We start from the raw sequence: 11,674 nt of genomic DNA, 5'->3' as shown, positions 1-11,674 counted from the left end.
AACAGTGTGTGGTGCAAAATGGCTTGAAAGCTATGTCAATGAACTAAATATGATAGAAGTACAAAATATGATTGACACACCAAGCAACAAACCTTTCAAATTTGGAGATGGGAGAATCGTCCATTCTACCAAGATACCAGACAAAATGTATCAGACTAAGTGTCACATTGAAACAGAAGTGGTCTCTGCAGATATCCCCATACTATTAAGGAAACCTTCCCTGAAAAAGGCAGGGGCAGTACTAGACATTAAAAAATGACAAGGCAGTGATGTTTAAATAATCAGTGACCCTTGAACTTATTACCTTTGGCCACTATTGTATAAACATTTTAGACAAAGACATCACACATGTAGAAATTAGATTCTGATGGACACAGAGCACATGGAGATTCTGACAGTTTTCTGATAGTCTATGCCACTCTGACGTTGATCGTCCAAATATTTATATATTCTTATTTCCATTCCTTTACTTAGATTTGTGTGTATTGTTATGAAATTGTTAGATATTACTGCACTGTTGGAGCTATAAACACAAGCATTTCACTACACCTGCAATAACATCTGCTAAACACGTGTATGTGACCAATAAGATTTGATTTTGTGAGACATGCCAGAAATACAGCACACCTAAGCCCAGACCAACTGTTGGTTTGCCACTGGCTTCCTAGTACAATGAAACAGTGGCTGTATGTCTACATGAGCTAGGACCAAGTGTGTGGTACCTTCACATAATCAACCACTTCACACGCTTCAGTGCTGGAAGCATTGCGAATACAAAGAAACCCCGTGAAATCGTCAAGCACTTCATTTTTTTCCTGGATAAGTGTGCATGGTCCGCCCCAGAAATTGTACAGTGACAATGGAGGAGAATTCAATAATAATGAAATAAGAGAAATGGCTGAGAAATTCAACATGGTAGTAAAGACAACTGCTGCATACAGTCCATGGAGTAATGGACTTCTGGAGAGACATAACCAAACACTCAGAGATTATGCTGAAAGTGAAGCAAGACAATGGATGTGACTGGAAAACAGCCCTGGATTGGGCTTTGATGGCAAGAAAACTGGTGTTCATGGCTACAGCCCATACCAACTAGTGTTCGGACAGAACCCTAATCTTCCCTCTACTGGTTGACAAGCCACCAGCACTAGAAGGGACCGGTGTGAGTGCATGGGTGGGACAGCACCTTTCAGCACTACATGCAGCGAGAAAAGTAGTGTTCAGAGAGAATTCGCAGGGCTCTGCGTATACAGCTTCGACCCACCGATGAGAAGTACGAGACTGGAAATAAAGTGTACTACAAACGAGTTGACTGTCAAGAGTGAACAGGACCGGGAGTATTCATTGGCCAAGATGGTGTGGTCATATTTGTGAGGCACGGAGGCACCATTGTCAGGGTGCATCACTCAAGATTGTGGAAAGTAAATGATCAACAAGATGGAGGGGCTGTTGCTGAGAATCAGTCCCCTCCTGAAAATAACAAAAAGGACACATTTACAGACCCAAACCTCCCAGATGTCGCATCCAAAGATATGGACACTGAAACTGACACAGGAAATGGAGCAGAGACCTTCAAACATGACAGGTAATACTGTTGAGGGTTCAAATGAGGAAAACATTCAACAACAGCAACATGTGTTAAGACAACATGGCTGTTCCAATTTGAAAACTGGACAAACTGTTAAATACATGGACAGAGAAAGTGGTATTCCACACATTGCAACCGTCATTGGACGAGCAGGAAAAGCCAAAGGGAAAACACCAGAACTGGTACAGTTGGTAACTTGCAGTTCTCTGAAACAGCTACACTTTCTGGAACAACAGGGTCAGCTGACCTGTTACTTGTAGATCATCTCAGAATTGAACCAATGGAAAATTGAGAAAAACAGAATGACATGCAAAATCATGATGTACTTGAAACAAAGGACGTGTCATTTGACTCAGCTAAACTAGATGAGCTCAGTAATTGGATGAAACATTTAGTGTTTGAGGAAGTCAAAGACATCGGCCAAAAATGTCTCAAGGTGGGTGTGTACCCTTAAAGCAGGGGTGTCAAAGTCAAATGGACGGAGGGCCAAATAAAAAATTTAGCTACAAGCCGAGGGCCGGACTGTTCGAATGTTCATTGAAAAAATTTTAAATGACGCATATAGTCTAGTGAACCTAATTGAACCTACTGAAAACCTAACAAATATATTCCAATATGATCAGATAAATAAAGCAATATTTTCTTATGGCTCTGTCAGTAATCTTTAATTTTCAACAGACACAAAAGACAAATTTCCTTTATATAAAAATCCCCATAACATGAACATTAAATGAAAGAAACCGGTATTCAAGGCACCATCAGTAGCCTATATTTTCTATTTTAGCAAAAGTGGGCTAAATTTACTTCAAAGAAAAAAACAATAATAGCAATTTTCTATCATCCACTCAACTGAAATATTTTTAAAATATAATTGGATTGAAATACAATAAAATAAAGTGCAAAAATCTATTAATCAAAAACAACACTTTGTTTAAGGAGAAGTAACATGCAGTGAAAACAGATATTAAACTTTAACTTTTAAACTTGAACTGAGTAAAAACTCTAAATATGTGATTGCACAGTAATGTTCACTTGTTTGAGGTTGAGGGTGATACTTGGTGGTGTCCCATCTTTTCCACAAGTTCATCAATGTTCGGGGTAAGGCTCTGAGCTGAGGAAATCCTCAGAATTGAGTGGAGGTGTTCAGCAGTAAGTCGACTTCTGTGTGATGTTTTGTTCAGGTTCATCAAAGAAAACAGTTGTTCACACAGGTATGTGCTGCCAAACATAGACAACGTTTGAGCAGCCTGGATGCGCAGCTGGGGCATTGTGTCGGGGAGGAAACGGGCGAACTCCGCAGCACCCACTGCCGCATATTTTGCCCTCAGTGCATCATTGCATTGGAGGTCAATCAACTCCATTTGGAGGTTTGGTGGTGAGCTTTCCACGTCAACAGCAAATGGGTTACCGAGCAGTTCCAACCTGCTTTTTTGTGCTTCAAAGTCAGCAAATCGGCGTCGAAAGTCAGCGGCAAGCATACCTATTTTATCAGCCAACTGTGCGCTCGGGAACGCACTGGTAGAGAGCTTCTCTTTCATGGTCTGGCAGCTGGGAAAGTGGCTCAAATTTTCTTTCCGCATCTGCGTCTCCCACAGAGTCAGTTTGGTTTTAAATGCCTTCACTGTACTGTACATATCAGAGATGACATGATCCCGACCCTGCAGCTGCAAGTTCATTGCATTCAGATGACTCGTAATGTCACACAGAAAAGCCATTTCACACAGAAACATTTCGTCTCGGAGTTGTGTTGTGTCTTTCCCTTTGCTGTCCAAGAACAGACAAATCTCCTCACGAAGCTCGAAACATCTTTGAAGCACCTTTCCCTGGCTTAGCCATCGCACCTCTGTGTGATAAGGCAAATCACCATGCTCCGTTTCTAACTCCGTCAGAAATGCCTTGAACTGGCGGTGATTCAAACCTTTGGCTCTGATAAAGTTAACTGTGCGCGTGATGATGCTCATTACATGCTCCATTTTCAAGGCTTTACCGCACAACGCTTCCTGGTGTATGATACAATGATAAGCTGTCAGCTCACCTGTCGCGTTTTCCTCTTGCATCTTTTCCCGTATCTTCGCCACCAGTCCGCTCCTGTGTCCACACATCGCAGGTGCTCCGTCGGTTGTCAAACCCACGAGTTTTTCCCAAGGCAGCTCCATCTCATTTACACATCTTGACACCTCTTCATACAAATCATGCCCCGTAGTTGTGCCATGCATAGGACGTAAAGCCAAAAACTCCTCTGTCACGCTTAGGCTGGAGTCCACTCCGCGGATGAAAATTGACAACTGGGCAATGTCAGAAATGTCGGTGCTCTCATCCACAGCCAAGGAATATGCAATGAAATCTTTTCCCTTTTTCACAAGCTGCTCTTTTAGATTGATGGACAACTGGTCTACTCTCTCGGCAATGGTGTTTCTGCTCAGACTCACATTTAAAAAGAGTTGCCTTTTTTCTGGGCAAACTTCGTCACAAACTTTAATCATGCAGTTTTTGATGAAATCCCCCTCCGTAAATGGCCGGGCTGATTTAGCGATCTCTTCTGCCAAAATAAAACTGGCCTTGACAGCAGCCTGGCCTTGTGATTTGGCTTTTTTGAACAGAGCCTGTCGAGATTTGAGGCCTCGTTTTAATTCCTCTGCCTTTTGTAGCCTTTGTTCCATGTCCATATTCTTGTTTTTGTCCGCGTGTTTCGTTTCATAATGTCGTCTCAGATTATACTCTTTCAGTACCGCCACACTTTCTCCACACAGAAGACACACAGGTTTTCCAGCTACCTCCGTGAACATATACTCCGACTCCCACCTTGTTTGAAACCCCCGGTTCTCAGTGTCCACCTTCCGTTTTGCCATTTTTGATGGGTATCTGAAAGTTAATTTTACTGTGATGCTGACGACTGCTGTGCCAATAAATATTGAAATGAAGCAGCCTACTGCTCGGTGCGTCACCGTTGCATTGTGGGAAATGTAGTATTGGTGCGTGTAAAAGATCTGCGGGCTGCCGGCTTGCTGCGGTCTGCGGGCCGGTTCTAATAATAAATCAAGATCATCCCAGGGGCCGTAAAAAACCTTCTCGCGGGCCGGATGTGGCCCGCGGGCCTTGACTCTGACATATGTGCCTTAAAGAATCCTTAACTGGAATAGTGCCAAAAGCACGTCTCGTGGCAAAAGGTTTTGAGGAGCTGGCTGCTAAAGAACTCCCAAAAGACTCACCGATGTGCGCCTCAGTTACTCAGATTGCTGACGATAGTGATCTGCTAGAAAAAATAGAAACTTAATTCCATAGACATCAAATCTGCAGGGAACAGAGCTGTCAAGAGACCTCCGCCTGAAGCTAAGAACGAATGAACACTGTGGAAACTAAAAATGCTTGTGTGTGTGTGTGCGTGCGTGCGTGCGTGCGTGCGTGCGTGCGTGTGCGTGTGTGTACACAACAAAGTCAAGGCAACAATGCTGAGTACAGGTGGAAAATCTCACAAGTGGATCATGTAGTCTTCTATTGGCTGCAATGTGACTGGAGTATTTGCCTGTCATGTTGATGACTTCATCTGGGGTGGCTCACAGACCTTTGATACAACTGTGATTCCACACTTCAAAGCTGTTTTCCTGGTCGGCCGTGAGGAGCATGATAGTTTTTGTTATGTTGGCGTATGCTCTAGTCGGCTGGCCCTCACTACATATTCGTCCCCAGACCCACTGGCTCCAGGTCATCTACAAGTCTATGCTAGGTAAAGGTCCGCCTTATCTCAACTCACTGGTCACGATAACAACACCTACCCGTAGCACGCGCTCCAGCAGGTATATCTCACTGGTCATCCCCAAAGCCAACACCTGCTTTGACCGCCTTTCCTTCCAGTTCTCTGCTGCCAGTGACTGGAACGAATTGCAAAAATCGCTGAAGCTGGAGACTTACATTTCCTTCACTAACTATAAACATCAGCTATCTGAGCAGCTAACCGATCACTGCAGCTGTATATAGTCCATCTGTAAATAGCCCACCCAATCTACCTACCTCATCCCCATATTGTTTTTATTTACTTTGCAGCTCTTTTGCACACTAGTATCACTACTTACACACCATCTGCTCATCATCATCTGCTCATCTATCACTCCAGTGTTAATCTGCTAAATTGTAATTACTTTCCTACTATGGCCTATTTATTGCCATACCTCCTCATGCCATTTGCACACACTGTATATAGACTTTCTTTTTTTCCTATTGTGTTGACTGTACGCTTGTTTAGTCCATGTAACTCTGTGTTGTTGTTTCTGTCGCACTGCTTTGCTTTATCTTGGCCAGGTCGCAGTTGTAAATGAGAACTTGTTCTCAAATAGCCTACCTGGTTAAATAAAGGTGAAAAAAATCTAAGAAATTGAGGTTATTACAGCTGACAGAACTCTAAAGTTTCAGCATGTTGGAATAGATGACTCTCCAAAACGAGTTGTCTTCAGTGATGCTTCTCTAGGGAACCGTACACATGGAGGCACACAAGGTGGACATGTAATCTTGTTATTGGGTGAAGAAGGAAGATTCTCACATCTGTTGGCAGTCAAAAAGCGTCAGAAGGGTTGTCCGAAAAACACTTGCTGGAAGAAACCTTGCTCTTGCGGATGGAATTGACAATGCCATCATCTGGCAACTCTGTTCTCAGAGCTTACCACTGGTGAGACAAAACGGCACATTCTACCTGTAGTTTGTCTCACTAACAACTACTCCTTAGTTGATGCTGTCAAGTCAACCAAGTCTGTCACAGAGAAAAGATTTCGTCTTGAGATTGGCAGCATCAAGGAACTTTTTCAAGCACAGAGTATGCAGCGGAACCTGTGGTCGGCCACAAAGGAACAGCTTGCTGACTGTCTGACTAAAAATGGAGCATTTGGTTTATGCTCCTAAAGGCACTCAGTAAATGAAAGTGGCAGCTTGAGTAATAAAAATAAGAACTTCGTCACACAACCCATTTGTAATGGGTAACTTAAATAATACTTGGGACATTTTATTTTGTTGATGTTTTGTCTTTATAGAAAAGTGGGAGATTGTTAAGTTCATGTTTTAAGTATCCCTATATTTCTGTTATTGCGGTGCGATTACTCTGTTAGTATGCCTGCGCTGTAGTCTCACTGTTGATTGACCTGGCCTGAGTGCAATGGCAACCGTGTACTGTGGAAATACGGTGAAGTAAACACTGTTAAACTGAAACCTAGTCGTTGTCATTTTAAGTTAACATGGATAAGAGTGTCCTGCTAAAATGTACAAATTATTTTTCTGTCTGTGGCATCTTTTTGTCCAACAGAAAGAGAAGGCCCGAGATTTCAAAAAGCAGATAATCAAATACCTGGAGTCTCTGCTACAGTCACAGCAACAGGTAGCAGTTTCTGCTCATTGGAGTAAACCTGGGCCTGTATTTATAGTGTCTCAGAATAGGAGTGCTGATATAGGATACATTTAGCCTTTTAGATCATAATGAATAGGATTATATGGATGGAATTTGATCCTAAATCAGAACGTCTACTCTGAGACATGTTTTGAATATGGACCCTGGTAAATAAAGACTTGGTCAGATACACATGATATAGTACATGAGGTATTTGGTATACGAAGGCGGTTTCTAATGCAAGAATATCTGAATTGATTTGGGAACATGGTTGACAATGTTTGTGTACATCTCCTCCTCTCTTTTTAGCTGACAAAGTACTGGGAGGCAATTGCGTGACCGTCAATCCAAAAAAACGAAGAGGAGGAGGCTGACTTTTTTTAATACACTTTACCTCGCGCCTATAAACCAACGTAAGAACCTACAGAGCAATGCAAAGGGAGAAATTTGATACAATCAGGTTCTTTTTTTTAAAAAGCACCCTAAACCTATAGCTCTTCTGTTGTATTAATAATTGTATATTTTAATTATACCTTCCACATATATTTTCTTAATGGCAAAAAATACCTTTGCTCGTGTGATGGCTATGGACATGTGTGAGGGCTGGGTGTCTGTACTTCTTGCAAAAGATGAAAACAATAGTTAATTATAGCTCACATGAATGATTCCACTTGTTTCCACTTCAGAAGAGCAGCCATTGTTCTCATGGTTAATATAAGGATGTATTCATTATGCCGATTCTCTTGCAAAAGGTTTCTTAAATGGAAATACTTAAGTTTGTCATAACTTTTGTTTTGCTGTTTAGTTATTATATGGTTTGCATAATGAATACACCCCTGGTCGCAAAAACAATGACTGATAGGCAGTTTAAACTTTTTTTCAATTGAACCATTTATTGGGTTAAAATACAAATTATACATTTGTGATGAGCCATCCACAATAACCACAATCCGTAAGGCGCAAATAGCGAAATGACAGAGCAGCAGTGTGATTCACATCAATGCGCTATGTAGCCTAGATATCAATAATAGGTGATATCCGTATCGCCCGTAGGCTATACCACCGCTGTGGTCCTTACCGCTAAGCTTTTATTCAAGTTGGATCATCTTTGGATGCTGACAGTAGTCGCACCATTGGAAGACAACTTGGACTGTAGTTTACAAAAGCCTATTCCTGCTCTTTTCCCACCATCCCTCAAACGTATTTGGTGTCATCATAGTGGTCTCTGATTTATGGTCAGACTCGCGCAGGCGGAACAAACTTAAACTTGCACCTTTTTTCAATGGTGATTTGAATATCGTTGAGAAAACAAAGGTGCCTATTTTTAAAGTAATCATAGAAGTAATCTAGTTTTTCAAAAGTATCTAATTACAATATCTTTGCAGGTAATGTAACGGATTATAGGTACAGTTTTCTTTTCTTTTTTTGTAATCCGTTACATGTAATCTGTTAATCCTGCTCCCATCACACAAAGCTGTGTCTGGAGCTTTCAAGGGGACCTAGATGAATGAGATGCCAAATTCCAAATCGAACACTAGCACCCTACTCCTCTTGCACTTCTTAGAAATCAAGAAAAAGGATTGGATAGAAGTAAGCAATATTAACAGAACATCCACCTTGTCTTCCAAAAGGCTATATGTAGTTATTGCTAAAAGCTATCTTTACCTTTTCAGATTTAGTGCCTAGGGTTAGGGGTCTGGGGGATCATTTGGAATTGAGTCAGACACGTGTATAGCCACATTCAGCATGTCACATTTGGGAGGATCCTTAATTGTCTGTAGTCACAAGTTGACACGCCAGTTGAATTTCTCAAGGTTTATTGAATTTCTTTAACCCTATTGTTGACATGATCGGTTCAATTACTGTGCTATATAGACACTCGCGGACATAACCATAGTGCAAATGGACATGAGATTTTAACCTTCCAAAATAAATGTAAAGAAAATAAGTTAGAACCATACTAGAAAGATTGATTCAAGTGTGAAAATACTGTAAAATGTTTAAACTACGTTGGTAACTGTTGAAAGGGCAACCACATCTGTGTCACGCCCTGGCCTTAGTATTCTTTGTTTTCTTAATTATTTTTAGTTAGGTCAGGGTGTGACATGGGGAATGTATGTGTTTTTTGTAGTGTCTAGGGTGGTTGTAAGGTTTAGGGAGTTTATTAGAGTAGTTGGGTTTATGTTTAGTATAGAAGTCTAGCTGTGTCTATGGTTGAGTGTAGGTATCTAGGAAAGTCTATGGTTGCCTGAATTGGGTCTCAATTAGAGACAGCTGGTTATTGTTGTCTCTGATTGGGAGACATATTTAAGGCAACCATAGGCTTTAGCTGTTTGTGTGGAATTGTCTATGTCGAAGTGTTTTGTGTCAGCACTTATGTTTGTATAGCTTCACGGTCGTCTGTTTTGTTTTTTCCTTCTTTAAATAAAAAGAAGATGTACTTTCCACGCGCTGCGCCTTGGTCCTCTCTCAGTCCCTTTGACGATCGTGACAATCTGAGGATGTTCTGTTACATGCTTAGGCATTAGCACCTTGCGATTTTAGATGATTTGTTGATCTTTGTGGGCTGTAATTTACAGTAGGTCAAGTAGGCTTTCTCAGCCCCCCTTGAGTCACTGAAAATAGTGTTTCATTGGAAAAGGGATTTTATTTTCACCTTCTAGAAAAAGTCATTAATTTCAATGGAAGCCGTCTTTATCTGACAGTTATTGCCGATTTGTGTGATTATTTTGTGGCTAGATGGCATCAAATTTGAAGGGGGGGAGAGGGGGACTGTTGTTCAAGGAAATATTCATACATCAACCCCCAGTCAACTGTTCTCATTGGCTAGTTAATTAGGTACACTCATCTAGTACTGGGTCGGACCCCTTTGCCTCCAGAACAGCCTGCATTCTTCAGAGCATGGATTCTACAAGGTGTGGTGGTCACACGCTGCTCAATTGGTATCAAGGGACCTAACGTGCGCCAGGAAAACATTCCCCACACCATTATACCACTACCACCAGACTGTACCGTTGACACCATGCAGGTTGAGGCCATGGACTCACACCGTTTACGCCAAAACCTGACTCTGCCTTCAGCATGATTCATTGTACCAGGCAATATTTTTCCACTCCTCAATTGCCCAGTGTTGGTGATCGCGTGCCCACTGGAGCCGCTTCTATTTGTTTATAGCTGATAGGAGTGGAACCCGGTGTGGTCGTCTGCTGCAATAGCCCATCCGTGACAAGGAACAATGAGTTGTGCATTCTGAGAGGCTGTTCTGCACACCAGTATTCAAATCAAATGTATTTATATAGCCCTTCTTACATCAGCTGATATCTCAAAGTGCTGTACAGAAACCCAGCCTAAAACTCTAAACAGCAAGCAATGCAAGTGTAGAAGCACGAGAGTGTGCAAAGCTGTCATCAAGACAAAGGGTGGCTACTTTGAAGAATCTAAAATCTAAAATATAATTTGATTTAACACTTTTTTCGGTTACTACATGATTCCATATGTGTCATTTCATAGTTTTGATGTCTTCACTATTATTCTACAATGTAGAAAATAGTAAAAATAATGCAAATCCCTGAAATGAGTAGGTGTGTCCAAACTTTTGACTGGTACTGTACACCAAACATGCAAACGAATGACATTCATTAATTTAAAAGTGAAATCAGAGGCTTGAAACTGTCTGTCTCAGACACTGTCACCATAAAGTGGTCTGCCTTTAATTCAATTGTTGACTATTTTAAAAAAAACATGTTGAAACCAAAATGCTCAATATAACAACAACATTTAAGTCCCAATAACTCACTTTCAATATACAAGCAAAAATATATGTTACATATTAATGCATTTTTAACTTTATTTAGTCAATATAAAGTATAATACATTTACAATATACAGTCCATTTTCAACATAAAAGTGAAAAAGTCTTAGTCATTAACCAACATGAGAGAAATGATCCCATCAACCTTAGTTAACAGTTACTTACAGTTCAGGTCATACAACACGTGTGCAAAGTTAGTGGTTTGTGGGATTTTCAATGCATATTCACTCCATCTTAAATTATCTGAGTTTTGTATAACTGATTAAGGATATTATCTCAAAATCTTTTCAAAAAGCAAAGCAAGGAAAGATGTCATTATATTATTTCAACCCATTCCAGTTACCCAGACCCTTCTGAAATCGAAATTATGGCATCTACGACAACAACTGTAGCAGCCACAAATATTATGCAAAATGCATTTCAGGGAAACTTTCTTTCCACTACTAAATTAGGCATTGGCATTTAGTAAATGATATAATAAAATGGGCAAAATAATGTTTACCTCTAAATTGTTGTTGAATTTGGCCATAAATCATAGACTTTTACATAATGCACACATTGTGACTACATTGCAGTAATATATGTCTCTCAAAGCTGTCCTGGCAAGAGAAGTATTACAAAAAATACTTAGGGATAAATGCAAAGAGAAATGCAATGTTTTCCACAAGTACAGAGTATAGCCGAAATACACAGCAAAATGATTGAATACTTTATCATGTTTACTTAACAGATTGGAAAAATATATTGTGTTATTGTGTAGAAAGACATGCATTTACAATTTAAATGACTGAAAATGTATGAATTCGGTGTGTTATTAGTTGCTTTGGATATTGTCTAGTCCTATACAATCAGGACTATTTTCTACGTAAGAGAACATGAAACCTTTTAAAATATTTAACCTGTCTTC

This window comes from Salvelinus fontinalis, chromosome 12 (assembly GCF_029448725.1).
Source record: "Salvelinus fontinalis isolate EN_2023a chromosome 12, ASM2944872v1, whole genome shotgun sequence".
NCBI lineage: Eukaryota > Metazoa > Chordata > Actinopteri > Salmoniformes > Salmonidae > Salvelinus > Salvelinus fontinalis.
Note: the sequence above shows the minus strand (reverse complement) of the source record.